Here is a 13,903-nt window from a genome sequence, read left to right as displayed (position 1 = left end):
AGGAAATAAGATTTTGACTTTCAAATATATGCCCAAACTTTGAAGAAATTGCTAGGACACATCAGACTCATGTTTCTCATAAACTCAAGAATGAAAAAACTTAACACATTTGCGCTGGGACCTGCCGAATTTACTAAATCTTCCTAAGAATGTATCTGTATGTGTGTATATATATATATATATATATATATATATATATATATATACATACACACATATATATATAAAGATATATATATATATATATAAATATATATAGATATAATATATATATAAAGATAACTTTTTGTTTTTAAAAATTTTTAAATCCTCTTTTTTACAAATTCTAAAAAGCATAACTCAAAAATTATAACATAAACATGTTTTTTAATGTCAAAATATATTTAATTTTGTCATATCTATTTCATTTAATTACCGTAAAAGCATGCTTGGACTTTATATTTTTTTCTTTAATATTTGACTTAATTATTATAACATATTTCCCAGAAATTTATATATAGTGTGCCTACAATTATTTGTAGGATTTAAAATGTGCCCCGACTTCAAAAAGTTTGAGCACCGCTGCCCTACACTTGCTGCTTACAGGAGAGCTCTGCCCCGGCCCCGCCCTCCCTGCATGACCCACTCCCACTGGGCAGTCGGGAGCTTGGGGGGTGTTCTGACCCAGGCACACCACCTCTCCCTTCCAGCCTAGAGTTCTCTGCACCCTCTTACCAAAGGTTTCGCAAATGTATTTCCGGTCTCCTGTCCGGCCAGGTGAGAGTGAGTGCTGAGGTGGTGAGGAGGACCAGAAGCCTCGGGGAGCCAGGGGGAGCCAGGCTGAAGAGCTGCTTCCTGCCAACCAGGAAGGCGCTTCCTCCAGGAGGGACAGTTCACTGGACAGTCAGGGTTCCCTTAGGATTTCTGTCTCTCTCATGGCTCCCAGGGTTCCTGGGACTTACAGGGCTGCAGACTTACTTTGAGGCCCTGTGGACAGGTGCGCCCCTCACGGGTGGGGCCCAGAGCCAGCATCCATGGGGAGGCCTCTGGCCCTCAGCCTGTCACTGCCCCAGCCTGGTGCTGTCCCCCTCAGCTGGCAGCTCAGTGCCCCAGAGTGTGTCAGGGCAGGTCCTCTCTCCTCCTCAGCAGTCTCCTTCTGCCCCCTCCAGGCCTACGCAGACACTGCTGTCCCCCTCAGCTGGCAGCCCAGTGCCCCAGAGTGTGTCAGGGGTGGGTCCTCTCTCCTCAGCAGTCTCCTTCTGCCCCCTCCAGGCCTACGCAGACACTGCTGTCCCTTTCAGGAGGACAGACCTGGGGATGTGTCTGTGCACGCCTCGGAAGTGGGCTCAGCTGTGTGGGCAGAAAATTCTGTGGTCCTAGGTACCCCCAGTGAGTCCAGAAAGGGGGCATGTCCCCTTGGGCCTGTGGACTTCTTAGCCCCTGGGGGAGAGGTGTGGTCAGAGGAGGCCCCTGCAAGGTCTTTTAAGATGAGGCGGGGATGACGGTGGGGCTGCCCCTGCAAGGCCAGTGCCCTCAGCACACAGCTGGTGCCTGTGGTGTCATGACTGATGCGTGACAGAGTGACAGGCTGAGCAATTTCAGAATTGCTGTGGAACATGTAACCGTGACTCCTCCTCTATCACCACACCCCACAGACCTCCACCTATCCGCATGGCGAAGGTGGAGGCTGCTTAGATTTCGTAAGGCGGCAGGTGAGTGACATTCCCAACCTCCTGAAGCAGCAGGGAAAAACAAGGGCCGAGACATCTCTTCACTTGGCAGGGCAGAGACCTGAGTCGGGCCTCCCTGCCCCGCATGCAGGGCTCCCCGAGGCGCAGACCGCTCACGCGTGTTAGGAGACCCCGCAGAAGTTCAGAGCAGTGTCCCTCTTATGTCTTTCCAGACACACTTGCACTGGGCTGAGTGCAGCTGAAGGTCACAGGTCCTTTTGTTCGCTCCACCTGCAGGCGTGGCTGTATAGATTTGACCAGCCCGGACACCCCAGCCCCAGCGTGGCCCGCCGCTGTCCACACGCTCTGGGCTCACACGCGGTCCCGCTCCACAGTGTGGACGCTCGACCCACAGCAGCACTTCTGCCAATGGTATTTTTTGGCAGAAAAATGTTTGAGGAAATATCCAATAAGTCGTAGTATAAAGAAGAGTTGGTTTTAGAAAGAAGGCTGAGGGAGGCCCAGACCCCAGAGGACCAGTAGAGGAGTGAGCAGACAGTTGCACTGGCTCACGTCTGACCCTCCTTCCCTGGGGAGCGGGGCTTGACAGTGTGTCAGGTGCGGCTCTGTGACCTCGCTCTGTGTCAGCACAGTGTTTTCCCTTATCCATAGCAGCTAATTTGCATGAATGGACAGAAATCAGACAAATGAAAACCATATAAATACATATTAGAAATGTTAGAAAACCTCTTTGGAAAGAACATATGTGTGCAAAGCCTGGAAACCTAGGGAAAATTTTATTTTCATGTTATATTTCCATGTACGATATACTCAGGAGATTTTTCTTCCAAACACTTTTGCAGGCAAAATATCTCTACATTTAAGACCATAGATTTCATCATTAGTCAAAAAAAAAACCAAAAACCCCCCACAAAAATCTTATACGGAATAAATGAAACATTTTCTCCACATTCCAGACTTGTAGCTATCCCATCTCTCTCTCTGTGTCTCTTCCGTCTGCTTGAAACCTGCCTTTCACTGCCCCCACCTCTAAGGGGCTTCTTGCATGAGATAGAGGCTGAGCAGGAATGACCAGTCCTTGTCAGTTTTGAGATCTCTCGAGTTCTTTCCTCTTCGTGAATAAAAATACTAAGGGCTGGTGTCCATGGACAGAGGGAGTGGCTGCCCTGGCCGAGGAAGGGAGATGCCCCATCTTCCCTCGCTCACGGGAGGGGACGGCGACCACGCCAGCAGGTGCCCCGTTCTCGGCCCTGTGCCAGCAGGTCTTGCCAGAAGGGAGTTTGGCCTTTTCTTGTTCGAACTTTGTGATTTGAGAGTCAAAAAAAAAAGAAAAGAAAAGCCATTGAGATGATGTCATTGAGATGAGTTTCCTGCCCTCCTCAACCACCTCCCTGCCCTCCACTGTAGGCGCTCAGATCTCCGCCCCCCACCTTCATCTGAGGATGACTGGCATCTTGGTCATTTCGTTCTCTTTCAAGGGGTGTTTATTCTGTGGGGGCAGCGGGCTGTGCCACAGGAAGCCCTGCCTTGAAACATTACATAAGCACATATTTAAAAAGTACTCAGATGGGAAGCTTGCTTCATCAGGGTGCGTTCCTTCATAGCAGCGAGTCCTTCCATAAAAGTGGCTCTGCCTCCTTAGGCTGTGAGTGAGATGGAAGTTTCAGATTCCAGCCTTGATCAAGATGTGGCCCCACACCCTCCCGTGGGTCTTACTCTCATGAAAAGATTCCTCTGGTGACACTGCCCAAGATGGGCTTGATGATAGGGGAAACCCGGCTGTCACCGAGGAGAGGAGCTGCCCTGTCAGGGGACACTCGGCCCTCAGAGGGGTTGCTTCCTCACCAGCACTGGGTCTGGGCAGCCTCAGCACTGAGCAGGCCGTTGTGGGAAGTCTGTGAGTGAGGGCTGCCCTTCGTGCTACCTGGAAGTCCACAGTTCCATCGACAAAGCGGGTGATCTTGGTGCCGAGACGCACAGCTCATTGGGCTTTCGCTGTGTGCCAGGCACAGACATGGTGCTTTAGACACATGATGTTATTTAACCCTTTGAGTGGTGAGTTTTTTTCATGCTCGCTGACCCCCAGGAGTGAGTTCTTTGTTGTTTTTTTTCAAAAAATAAAATTAGTTTCTGACTGACCAGGCAGTGGCGCAGTGGATAGAGCGTCGGACTGGGATGCCAAGGACCCAGGTTCGAAACTCTGGGGTCGCCAGATTGAGCGCGGGCTCATCTGGTTTGAGCAAAAGCTCACCAGCTTGGACCCAAGGTCGCTGGCTTGAGCAAGGGGTTACTCAGTCTGCTGAAGGCCCACGGTCAAGGCACATATGAGAAAGCAATCAATGAACAACTAAGGTGTCACAATGCGCAACAAAAAACTAATGATTGATACTTCTCATCTCTCCGTTCCTGTCTGTCCCTGTCTATCCCTCTCTCTGACTCTCTCTCTCTGTCTCTGTAAATAAGTAAATAAAGGAAACATTTAAAAAATAAAATTAGTTTCAGTTACAGTTTTGTTAACTTAAATCATGTTTGTTTGATAACCAATTTCTGAAAACAAGAATATACGTTTGCCTTTTTTTAATGTTGGCTTACACATGTATGATCGTACTCTGGATGGTCAGGAGGCACGAGGACATACATGAACGTTTGTACTGCTCAAAGGGTCCTGTCCTTGACTTTGCAAAAATAACAATTATTGTACCTGTTTTACTGATGAGGCATTCAGTGCTTAGGAGAAGACATGATGTGGCTGGAAAGGGGAGAAGGTGGCCGTTCAGGTTCCCAAAGCCTAGCTCGTGGTGAGCTAGTAAATAGGCCTTGGGTTCTCAGTGTGTCCCATCCTGCTGGGTTCCCAGGGTGTCCTACCCTGCTGGGTTCCCAGCGTGTCCCACCCTGCGAGCTCTACCCCAGCGTGTCCTACCCTGCTGGGTTCCCAGCGTGTCCCACCCTGCGAGCTGTACCCCAGCGTGTCCCACCCTGCTGGGTTCCCAGGGTGTCACTGGGGGAGCTCTGCGTTCTCCCCTTAGGTGAGCCTCATCATTGGAAAGGTGAGAACTAGAGGACACTGTGCAATAGCTCTTCAGGACTTGGCCCTGGGTTCCCTCCTTAGCACAGCACATGCCCATTATGTGAGTTTCCTGTGCTGTAAGAATATCAAACAGGGCCCTGGTCAGCTGGCTCAGCGGTAGAGCGTTGGCCCGGCGTGTGGAAGTCCCGGGTTTGATTCCCAGCCAGGGCACACAGGATAAGCACCCATCTGCTTCTCCACCCCTCCCCCTCTCCTTCCTCTGTCTCTTTCTTCCTCTCCCGCAGCCGAGGCTCGATTGGAGCAAAGTTGGCCCAGGCTAAGGATGGTTCCATGGCCTCCACCTCAGGTGCTGGAATGGCTCCAGCCGCAATGGAACAATGGCCCAGATGGGCAGAGCATCGCCCCCCTGGTAGCCATGCTGGGTTGATCCTGGTCGGGCTCATGCAGGAGTCTCTCTGTACTTTCCTGCTTGTGACTTCGGAAAAATACAAAAAAAGAAAAAAAGAATATCAAACAGGCTCTCCGTTCCAGGCAGTGAGTGATGTGGAGATTTGGGGGAGGGGGAGGCGGCTGTGAAGGGCATCCCATTACCATCTCTCGAGGAGTCCTTTGAAACTCCTGTCACTTAAACCAGCCTGTCATGGGATGCTTGCCCATATGCAACAAGGTTAGGATAATAAGATAATACTACCACATCATGTTGACCCAGTGCTTTGTGGTGTCCGGGTGTGTTTGCACACCTACAGCAGGTCTTGACAGCAGGTCAGGTGAGCAGCAGGTGAACGAGCGACTGTGTGGAGCGATGGAGTTGCCCGAGACCGCCTGGCTGTGGGCTTCAGGGCAGCCTCAGACCCGGCTTTCTGCCTCCAGAGCCCCCGCTCCTCCCCCTGTGCTTTCCTGTGGGACAGTGAGCTGCCCGGGTGGCGTGGGAAGCGCTGTGCTGGGTTACTTTATATATTTGAGATTTTGTTCATCAAAGGCGGTTGGCAGTGTGTGTGGCGGCCTCACTGGCCCTTTCACCTGGGACCGTGTGACAGGAGCCCTCCTGCAACACTGCCAGCCCAGCACAGGGAGTCCCTGCAGACAGGAGCTCCAGGAAGCCATGCCCTGTTCTCTGCACTGGGGACGCTTGAGACCAACCCAGTGGGCACTCGGAGGAACCCCTGTGAGTCACCGGCCGAGGGGTTCCCAGCTGCCCTGCCTTTGCGTGCACCACTGACCCATGCCTGGGACTAGCAACAGTCATCGGTGAAGCGAGGTGGGTGACTCACCCAGCAGGGCGGAGAGCGCGTGGAACAACTTGGTGGAGGGCAGTGAAGTGTTTCAGCGCTTGGAAAGGAAACGCTGACGTGAAGCTAATTGGGTTAAAATTTCTTGACGTTGCAAGGCCGTTGCCCAGCTCCGCAGTTGTGAATTTATGCTTTAACTCAAGCAAGCAAACAAAATAGCAGGGGAGGAAATCCCACCTTTGAAAGGAGAAATATCAATTATCCATCCTATGTAAATTTATTTCTTCCCTCCCTCCCTCCCTCCCTCTCTCCCTCCCTTTCTTTCTTTTCTTCTTCTTCTTTTTTTTTTTTTGACAGAGAAAGAGACAGAAAGAGAAAGATAAGAAGCATCAACTTGTAGTTGTGGCACTTTTTTTTTAGTTCACTGATTGCCTTTCATATGTGCCTTGACCAGGGGGCCCCAGCTAAGCCACTGACCCCTTGCTCAAGCCAGCGACCTTGGGCTCAAGCTAGTGACCTTGGCCTTCAAGCCAGTGACCATTGAGCTCAAGGCCAGCGACCATAGGTTTGTGTCAATAATCCCACGCTCAAGCCAGCGGCCTTGGGATCTTGACTGTGGAACTTCCACGTCTCAGGCGGATGCTCTGTCCCCTGCGCCACACCAGTCAGGCTCCTATGTCAATTTCTCAGTGAACTGCCTCCCAGTGGCCTTGGACTCCTTTCTTTGCACCCTAGTGTTTGCATTTTTCCTGAGGCCTTCCTGTACTTAAACCTCGCTTCACATCCTTCTGATTACAGTCGTACCTGTTTCTCTGCAGGTTCCTACCTGTGTTATCAGTCTCAGTAAACTTCCACCGTCACTGACGGCTCTCAGTCCTCAGCTGGGCTTTGGCAGTCCCTGGGGCTGAACGCCCAGGGGAGAGAGGAACCGGGGCCTCCATGCAGGAAGAGGCTTCCCGAGGGAGCACAGGTCGGGGAGGACCGCCTCCTTAGAGGCGTTTTCTGTCTCATCTTCACCACCGGAATCTAAACTTGGCTTATAGGTTGATTTCAAGAGCCTGTCTTCCTGTTAACTAAGGAAGCATCATTTTTATTTTCTTTGAAGCTGTTAGACTACAAGAGATTCTACTAGTCAGCTGTACGTGTGTGAAAAGCAGCTGCGCTGAGTTTTATGCAGGTAACAAAGTGTCTGTACTTCAAATCAGCTACGAACTTTTGCAGATGAAACATTTACTTTAAAAAAATTAGCCTCTTGAAAAAAATAAATCACATTAATGACATCTTTCAGTCAGGGGAAATTGGGTGTGTATTGAGAAAAGAATAATTTAAAAATTTAAGACACTCAGAATTTTACCATTTTAGCATATCAGTTATTTTTTATGTTGCCTTCTAGTTTTTATTCACACGCATGTACACACATATATGTAAGCGTATAAAATAGGAGAAGATAGGGGGATCAGACACCATCACATGATCATACTGTAGATACAGTTTTGAATTTTATTTTTATTTTAAACACTTTCCATGTTGGTAAATTGCATAATTTTTACCTGAATTATTATTACATAGAATTAACATTTCAAAATGTAGTTAAGCATTTCAGATTTAAAAAAACCCACCCACCATTATTAGTAATTTTGAAGTATTATTTATTAACTATAGTCAATTTTTTTGTCCAATTTTACATGTATTTCTAGGTAGGCTCAAACATTGTAGTGACTCCTAAAATTTATTATCCAATCCCCGAAAGGGTAGTATCATTTCTATTGACACCAGAGACATGGATGTAACGATTTTACATTTGTACATAAACAATACATTTATCTCATAATTAGCACTGAGTATTATTTTTAAATAACTTCTCACCTAATCAGTGTCAATTACAGAAATATAGGACCAGAAACTTCTTTTAGTTTCTCTCTTAATAACGGCAACATGGTATTTAGTAGCTTGACTCCAGCTTATCACTTAACAGGCATGTAATGAGGCCATTTACACACATTTACACACTTTATCATTTAGTAACCTCATTGGGGAGGTGTAGTTGTCGTCTCTGTTTTGTATATGTGGAAACTGACGTTAGGTTAGTTGTCCAAGGGCATGTGAGCAGTGCAGTGTCAGACCAGGCGTTAGACCCAGGCAGTCCGTATACCTGACCACCGTGGTACCCTGCCACCCCTGCCCTCTCCTGAGCACGTCCTGCTTGTCTGCTTACCACGTGCCAACTTGCCATCCGTATACCTGACCACCGTGGTACCCTGCCACCCCTGCCCTCTCCTGAGCACGTCCTGCTTGTCTGCTTACCACGTGCCAACTTACCATCCGTATACCTGACCACCGTGGTACCCTGCCACCCCTGCCCTCTCCTGAGCACGTCCTGCTTGTCTGCTTACCACGTGCCAACTTACCATCCGTATACCTGACCACCGTGGTACTCTGCCACCCCTGCCCTCTCCTGAGCACGTCCTGCTTGTCTGCTTACCACGTGCCAACTTGCCATCCGTATACCTGACCACCGTGGTACTCTGCCACCCTGCCCTCTCCTGAGCACGTCCTGCTTGTCAGCTTACCACGTGCCAACTTACCATCCGTATACCTGACCACCATGGTACTCTGCCACCCCTGCCCTCTCCTGAGCACGTCCTGCTTGTCTGCTTACCACGTGCCAACTTACCATCCGTATACCTGACCACCGTGGTACCCTGCCACCCCTGCCCTCTCCTGAGCACGTCCTGCTTGTCTGCTTACCACGTGCCAACTTACCAGCGCCGTTGTGAGCAGAGCAAAGCAAGAGTGCTCCCTCCCTCGTGTGCCTTGAAGCCTGGCTTTAATCAAGTCGACACACGAATGTCTGGATACAAATGTGATGAACGTTACAAAGGACAAAGCTGACAGCGCGCCAGGGAGGGTGGCGGCATCTCGCAGGAGCACTTCACTCAGCTGTGGGCGCGGTGGGGGCACAGGGCCCTAGTGGACATCTTAGAGATGCATGAGGTGAAGGATGAGGAGGAGCGGAGGGGTGGAGACCGGGGACAAGAGCATCAGGCGGAAGGACTAGTCTGTGCCCAGGTCCTGCGGCTGGACGGAACTTGGCCTTTTGCTCTCCAGGGTCAAAAAGCAGACCTGGCTCACGGGACCATGAAGTGAGGGGGATGAGCACCAGCGAGCCTGGGGAAGCAGATGGGCCCAGCTGTCCGGCCGTGCTCCCTGCTTCTCAGTTACAACAGCGTGTATCAGGGGCGGGCAGGGCAGTGGGAAGCTGCCCCCAGACCCTGCACGGGGGGCTCTGAGGAAGGCCCCAGGCAGAACCATCCTCGAGTGGGATTTCTCTGCACGCAGCAGCAGACTCCTTCTCCGGGGTGCAACCTCAGTGCCCGATACTCAGCTTAGGGAGGGCTGTTGAGTTAGGAACTGAGATTGAAGCATACTGAGAGGCTTTATTACCAAACCGGAAGAAACTCCTCCTGATGCAAACAGCACAAGGGGCTAGCCCTGGCTTGAAAGTGAAGTTGACCATATAGATGCCACGTGCCTAGTTGGCATTTTAAGGGCTTATTAGTTATGCTGGGGAAATATGCCAGTTGTGTTTGCTGGCACCGAGGACGTATCCCCCAGAAGAGTGGTGGCTGGCTCATGGGGACACTGAGCTCTGGGTCAGTGGGCACAGCAGGGCAGGGCACGTCCCCCTGATGTTTCAGGTCATCATTTACTCTGCAAGCAAACTCTACACACAGATCAGAAGCAGGAAATTAGAGGGATCTCCCTTCTAATTGAATTTCAGAGGCCTTTCTGACTTGCTGGGAATAGCCCTAGCTTTGGTTAATTAGTATCCGACTGAGCACGTGAAGATGGCGGGATTCCTCCAGCCAGGCAGTCCAGGTCCGATCAGGACCAGTTTGGCAGAGCGTTTGCCTCGGGGTAACTCTGAGGTGCGGAACCACAGGTACAGGGAGCAGTCGGCCTGGCAGGGCGCCCAGGGAAGGACGCCCCCACTGCCTGCCCCAGGCTGGTGTGCAGACCCTGGTGGAGAGGGCGCCAAGGAGTTGCCATGGCACCCACAGAACTGGCCGGGAACCAGCACTCTGGAACCTGTGGGAGATGTGACCTCTCGGGTACTGGGGAGAGCTGGGTATTGGGAGTGTCTCACTGGGGACACTGGGCCTCACAGCGTCTAAGGGAGGGGCCCGTGGAGTCTGCCGGTGCCTTCGCTGGGGCCGCCCAGACGGAGAGTAAACCTCTTTCTTCCCGCAGTGTCTCTCCACCACCCTGCTGACCACGGCTGACTGGCAAAGGGTACTAGGTAAGGGGCCAGACCTATTTCACAGAGCAGGCAGGAAAGGTGACTTTGGAGCTGACAGGCAATGCATATACACCTGGCACAAGCTCCCAGACACGGAGCTCTGTGGGTAGAGCACACACTCAGGATGCTCCACAAAAGGCAGAGCATTCGTGGAAATCCAGGCCCAGCAGACTTACTACGGAGGGCCCTTGACTTATTTCTCCAGTTGTCCGAGTTCTTTGTATATTGTGATACAAGTCTTTTGTACTGCAAATATTTTCTCGCAGTCCATAGCTTGCCTTTTTTATTCTCTCTAGGTGTTTTTTGATGAGCAGGTATCTGCAGGCTTTGTAACCTGTGTGGGAGCAATATAAAGTGTGGTTCTCATTGACATCTCTATTAGAACAAAGAGCACTCTGAGTTCAAGGACTTCGAGAAGGTGGGATTTTATTTCTCTTGCATGCGGCAGTCCAGGGGCCACCCCCGTTCCAGCTGTCAGGAAGGAAGACAGAGAGAAGCCAGGGCACACCCTTGCTTTTCAGGGAGATGCTGGAATCAGTTCCACTCCCTGTCGCCGATCCAGACCCAGTCACACACGGCCACATTTGGCCACGAGGGAGGTTAGGAAGTATTGCTTCCTGTGGCAGGGCAGCCATGTTCCCAGGCAAACTTGGGGGGTGCAAGACCTGTAATGAAATGGCAGAATGAATGGTTACTTAGGACGTCCTGATGCCCCTCAATGACATCTCCCAGGTGGTCCCGTGCTTTTGCTACAAATACTGGGAAGTTTTTCCTTTTTTAGTCTCTCAATCTGTTCTGAATTTCTTTGAGGCTTTAAATGGATACAATTGGAAACTTGAGTATGAGAGGATCACTTAAAGTTGTTTTTATCTTGTAAGTTAATTACTTCTTGACAAACTACAGGCCTTTTCTTTTTCTTCAGTTTTGTTATAGTTGTAAGCCCCGGCATTTGTAAGCTTGTTACACACTAACTTAATCATAAATACCCTACAGAGTTAAGTTACTCTATCATTTGCATTGTCTTAGCTGTTTCAAATGGCACAATTTAAAGTGCTTTATAAGTAAAATTTACAGTTGGCTCGGTACTGACACTGTCGACAGGAAGCAAGTAGCTGCTAATGTTGTCCTTGGTGTTTTATCTTAAAGGCATAACCAGTATTTTTGGCCGAGTTGGTAGAGTTCGTTCCAAAGAAAACACAAACAGACTCAGTGCAGATAAGCATGTTTACCTGACCCCTGTCCCAGGTTTTAAAAGTTGTTTTGCAACTAATACAAATGAAGTTGTGTGTAGATGATTGAATTAGATAATGCTTTTGGCCATAACATCTCTCCTTGATTTTCAGCCTTGGTAAACTTCCCATCCATGCGTTCCACAAATAATTATTTAGTGTCTACGGTGTGCCAGCTTAGGGTGTACAAAACTGAACGAGGCCAGAGAAGGTCCCTGTCTACGGCTGCTGGATTTCTCTTTAGGAAGAAGCCTGGCCGCACTGTCATCTGGTCACCCCGTCTCCAAAGGGCTCGCTGCCTCTCACACCCTCCCGCCTTCAGCATGCTCAGATGTTGTGCATGCCGATTCAAGTGTCTTCTTCATGCTCAGGGTACACCTTCATGGCAGTTTGACTTATCTGCCTGGTTCCCCATTTCTCACCGCCGACCTCTGTCTGAATGACGATTTCTGTTCTGCAGAGACGTTTTCCTGTCGCTCCTCTGAGAGACAAGTTCCCTCGCTGTCATTGTTCCCCGAGCCACGTGGCGTTTGCAGCGGGGATTAGGCGGCAAGGTGCCGGAAGCCGTCCAGAGCCCCCCGCCCGCCTGGGGGTTCTCACCCCAGCACTAGCGCAAGTGCCATGTTCTCTAGTACTTTACACACATGCTGCTGCAGATAGGGATAAACTTGTGGCCCAGATGTCGGATTCCTTCAGTCAGATTTAATAGTGTTCATCGGAGAAAGTGGCTCAGCAGACTTCCCTCACCCCGTTCGGTTCCGGCTCCATGAGGTCAGGGAACGATGAGTCATAAGGACCTGCATTAGCCAGACTTGTCTTCCTGTAAAGTCTTGGCAGCTGGCATTACAAACAGGGCTGAAAACTGTCCCCACCCCAGCAGCTGGGCCCCAGTGCCCCTTCCAGGACCAGTGCTCCTCTCAGTAAAAAGAAATGCATGCAAGTATTTTTCTGGCACACATTTTTTTTTATTTTTAAAAAAACAGCTTCAAATTTTTGTATAAAAATAACAGTTGTTCTCCCTTCAGATATTTTTATATAAACAGGGACAGAAGTACTAAGAGAATGCCGAAGGGAGGGGAAAAGCAGACTTGGAGTAATTGATGAGGAAAAAAGAAGAAGAGAGAGAATAGGAATGACCGAGGAGTAACTAAACACGTGTACTTTCAGGGGAACCCCGAGCCCCAGGCAGAGCCTGAAAGGCTGTTAACCCAGCTGACAGTCTTCTCGGCGGCCAGAAAGGCCCAGAGTTCCGCCAGATCAGCAGAGGTGCGAGAGAGGCTCTCAGGTTCCTGGGGAACTCAGACCGTCCAGAAAGTGACTGAGCCTCAGGCAGGGTCCCCGAATGCCAGGTGCATTGTTACAGATGCTCAGCATTTTATTTATTTATTCTTTTAGAGTAGTGATTTGTGGGGTTTTCGAAATGCATGTCTCTGTCCACCTCCGTCCTCTGACTCTCGTTTCCCCGGGAGATGGCCAAGGCATGGCGATACTCAGCGCAGCACACGGTGTCACCGCCTCACCGTGTCGGCCACGTGTTTCGCCTCTTTCTGAGGCGGTCTCGGAGGCCCGCAGCCTCTTTGCCCGGAACACCAGCACGCTGTCAGCAGCAGTGACCGGGAGGGCCACTGGCGGATCTGAGACTTAGGTGTAGCCAGAGCAGAAATGGAGGAGAAAGGAAGGAGGGACAAGTGAGTGCCACCCTCAGCCGGGCGAGACCCGGGGGTGAAATGACAAGTGCTGCAGGCAGCGGCTCCTCCTCGGCTCCCCCAGGGCGCCCCTGCTGCTCCCTGCAATTGTGGGAGAAACCCCAGCCCCGCACCACTGCTCAGTGTCTGGGCCAGGCAGCTGTGCTGGAGCAAAAGGGTTCAGTCCGAGGAGGGTGGGGGCAGCACGGTGCACAGGTCAGCGCTCTTGGTTGTTGGCAGCCGGACCCACCTCTCTCTCACCGTCGTAAACAAAGGACTCAGTTGGAAGTGGCTCACAGCGCGGACGGAGGGTGGAGGACCAGACTTGGATGACAGGAGACACCGATGAGGTCGGGGAGGCCAAGAAGCAGAGAGACAAGTGTCTTTCTGGTAGCAGCTGCAGCCCAGGCCGGGTGCCATTGGCTGCTGTGGATGTGGCCGCCTGCTCCAGGCCAGAGTCCTGAGAAAGCGTCCAGTTGGCCAAGGCCGGGCCATCCCAGGCCGGCCGCCAGCACACGGGGAGCCGTCCACCTTGGCTCTCACAATGGGGAAGGCCGCGCACCAGCTCCCTGCAGCAGCCGAAGTTTCCTGGGCTACCATGAGGGTCCCGGGGGGGGGGCGGTGGGGCGCCCTCCCAAGGGCACACTCCGTAGGCTGGGGTACCAGAAAGGGGACGGGCATGGGGGCTGGAGGGGCCGGCTCAGGCCCATGGCCTTGGAACCAGGGAGCCTACCCGCACAAAAGGTTTTCTTGTCGTGGAAG

The 13,903-nt window shown here is 51.1% G+C and overlaps 1 protein-coding gene across 4 annotated transcripts in view; it reads left to right on the top strand.

Annotated features, from left to right (window-relative positions):
- The window catches only part of CERS3 (ceramide synthase 3), an 87,348-nt gene that overhangs the window by 16,574 nt on the left and 56,871 nt on the right, over positions 1 to 13,903 (top strand). The window contains exon 1 of one of the 4 annotated variants that reach the window (XM_066355086.1): positions 10,129 to 10,227. The exons of the other annotated variants lie outside the window; for them this stretch is intronic. The gene's annotated coding sequence lies outside the window, so the exon portion shown is untranslated. Of the gene's footprint in view, positions 1 to 10,128; positions 10,228 to 13,903 lie in introns of those variants that run through there. 4 annotated transcript variants of the gene reach the window in all.

Source organism: Saccopteryx leptura, chromosome 13, assembly GCF_036850995.1.
Source record: "Saccopteryx leptura isolate mSacLep1 chromosome 13, mSacLep1_pri_phased_curated, whole genome shotgun sequence".
In the NCBI taxonomy this organism is placed as follows: Eukaryota; Metazoa; Chordata; class Mammalia; order Chiroptera; family Emballonuridae; genus Saccopteryx; species Saccopteryx leptura.
This window is presented reverse-complemented; position numbering and strand designations above follow the sequence as displayed.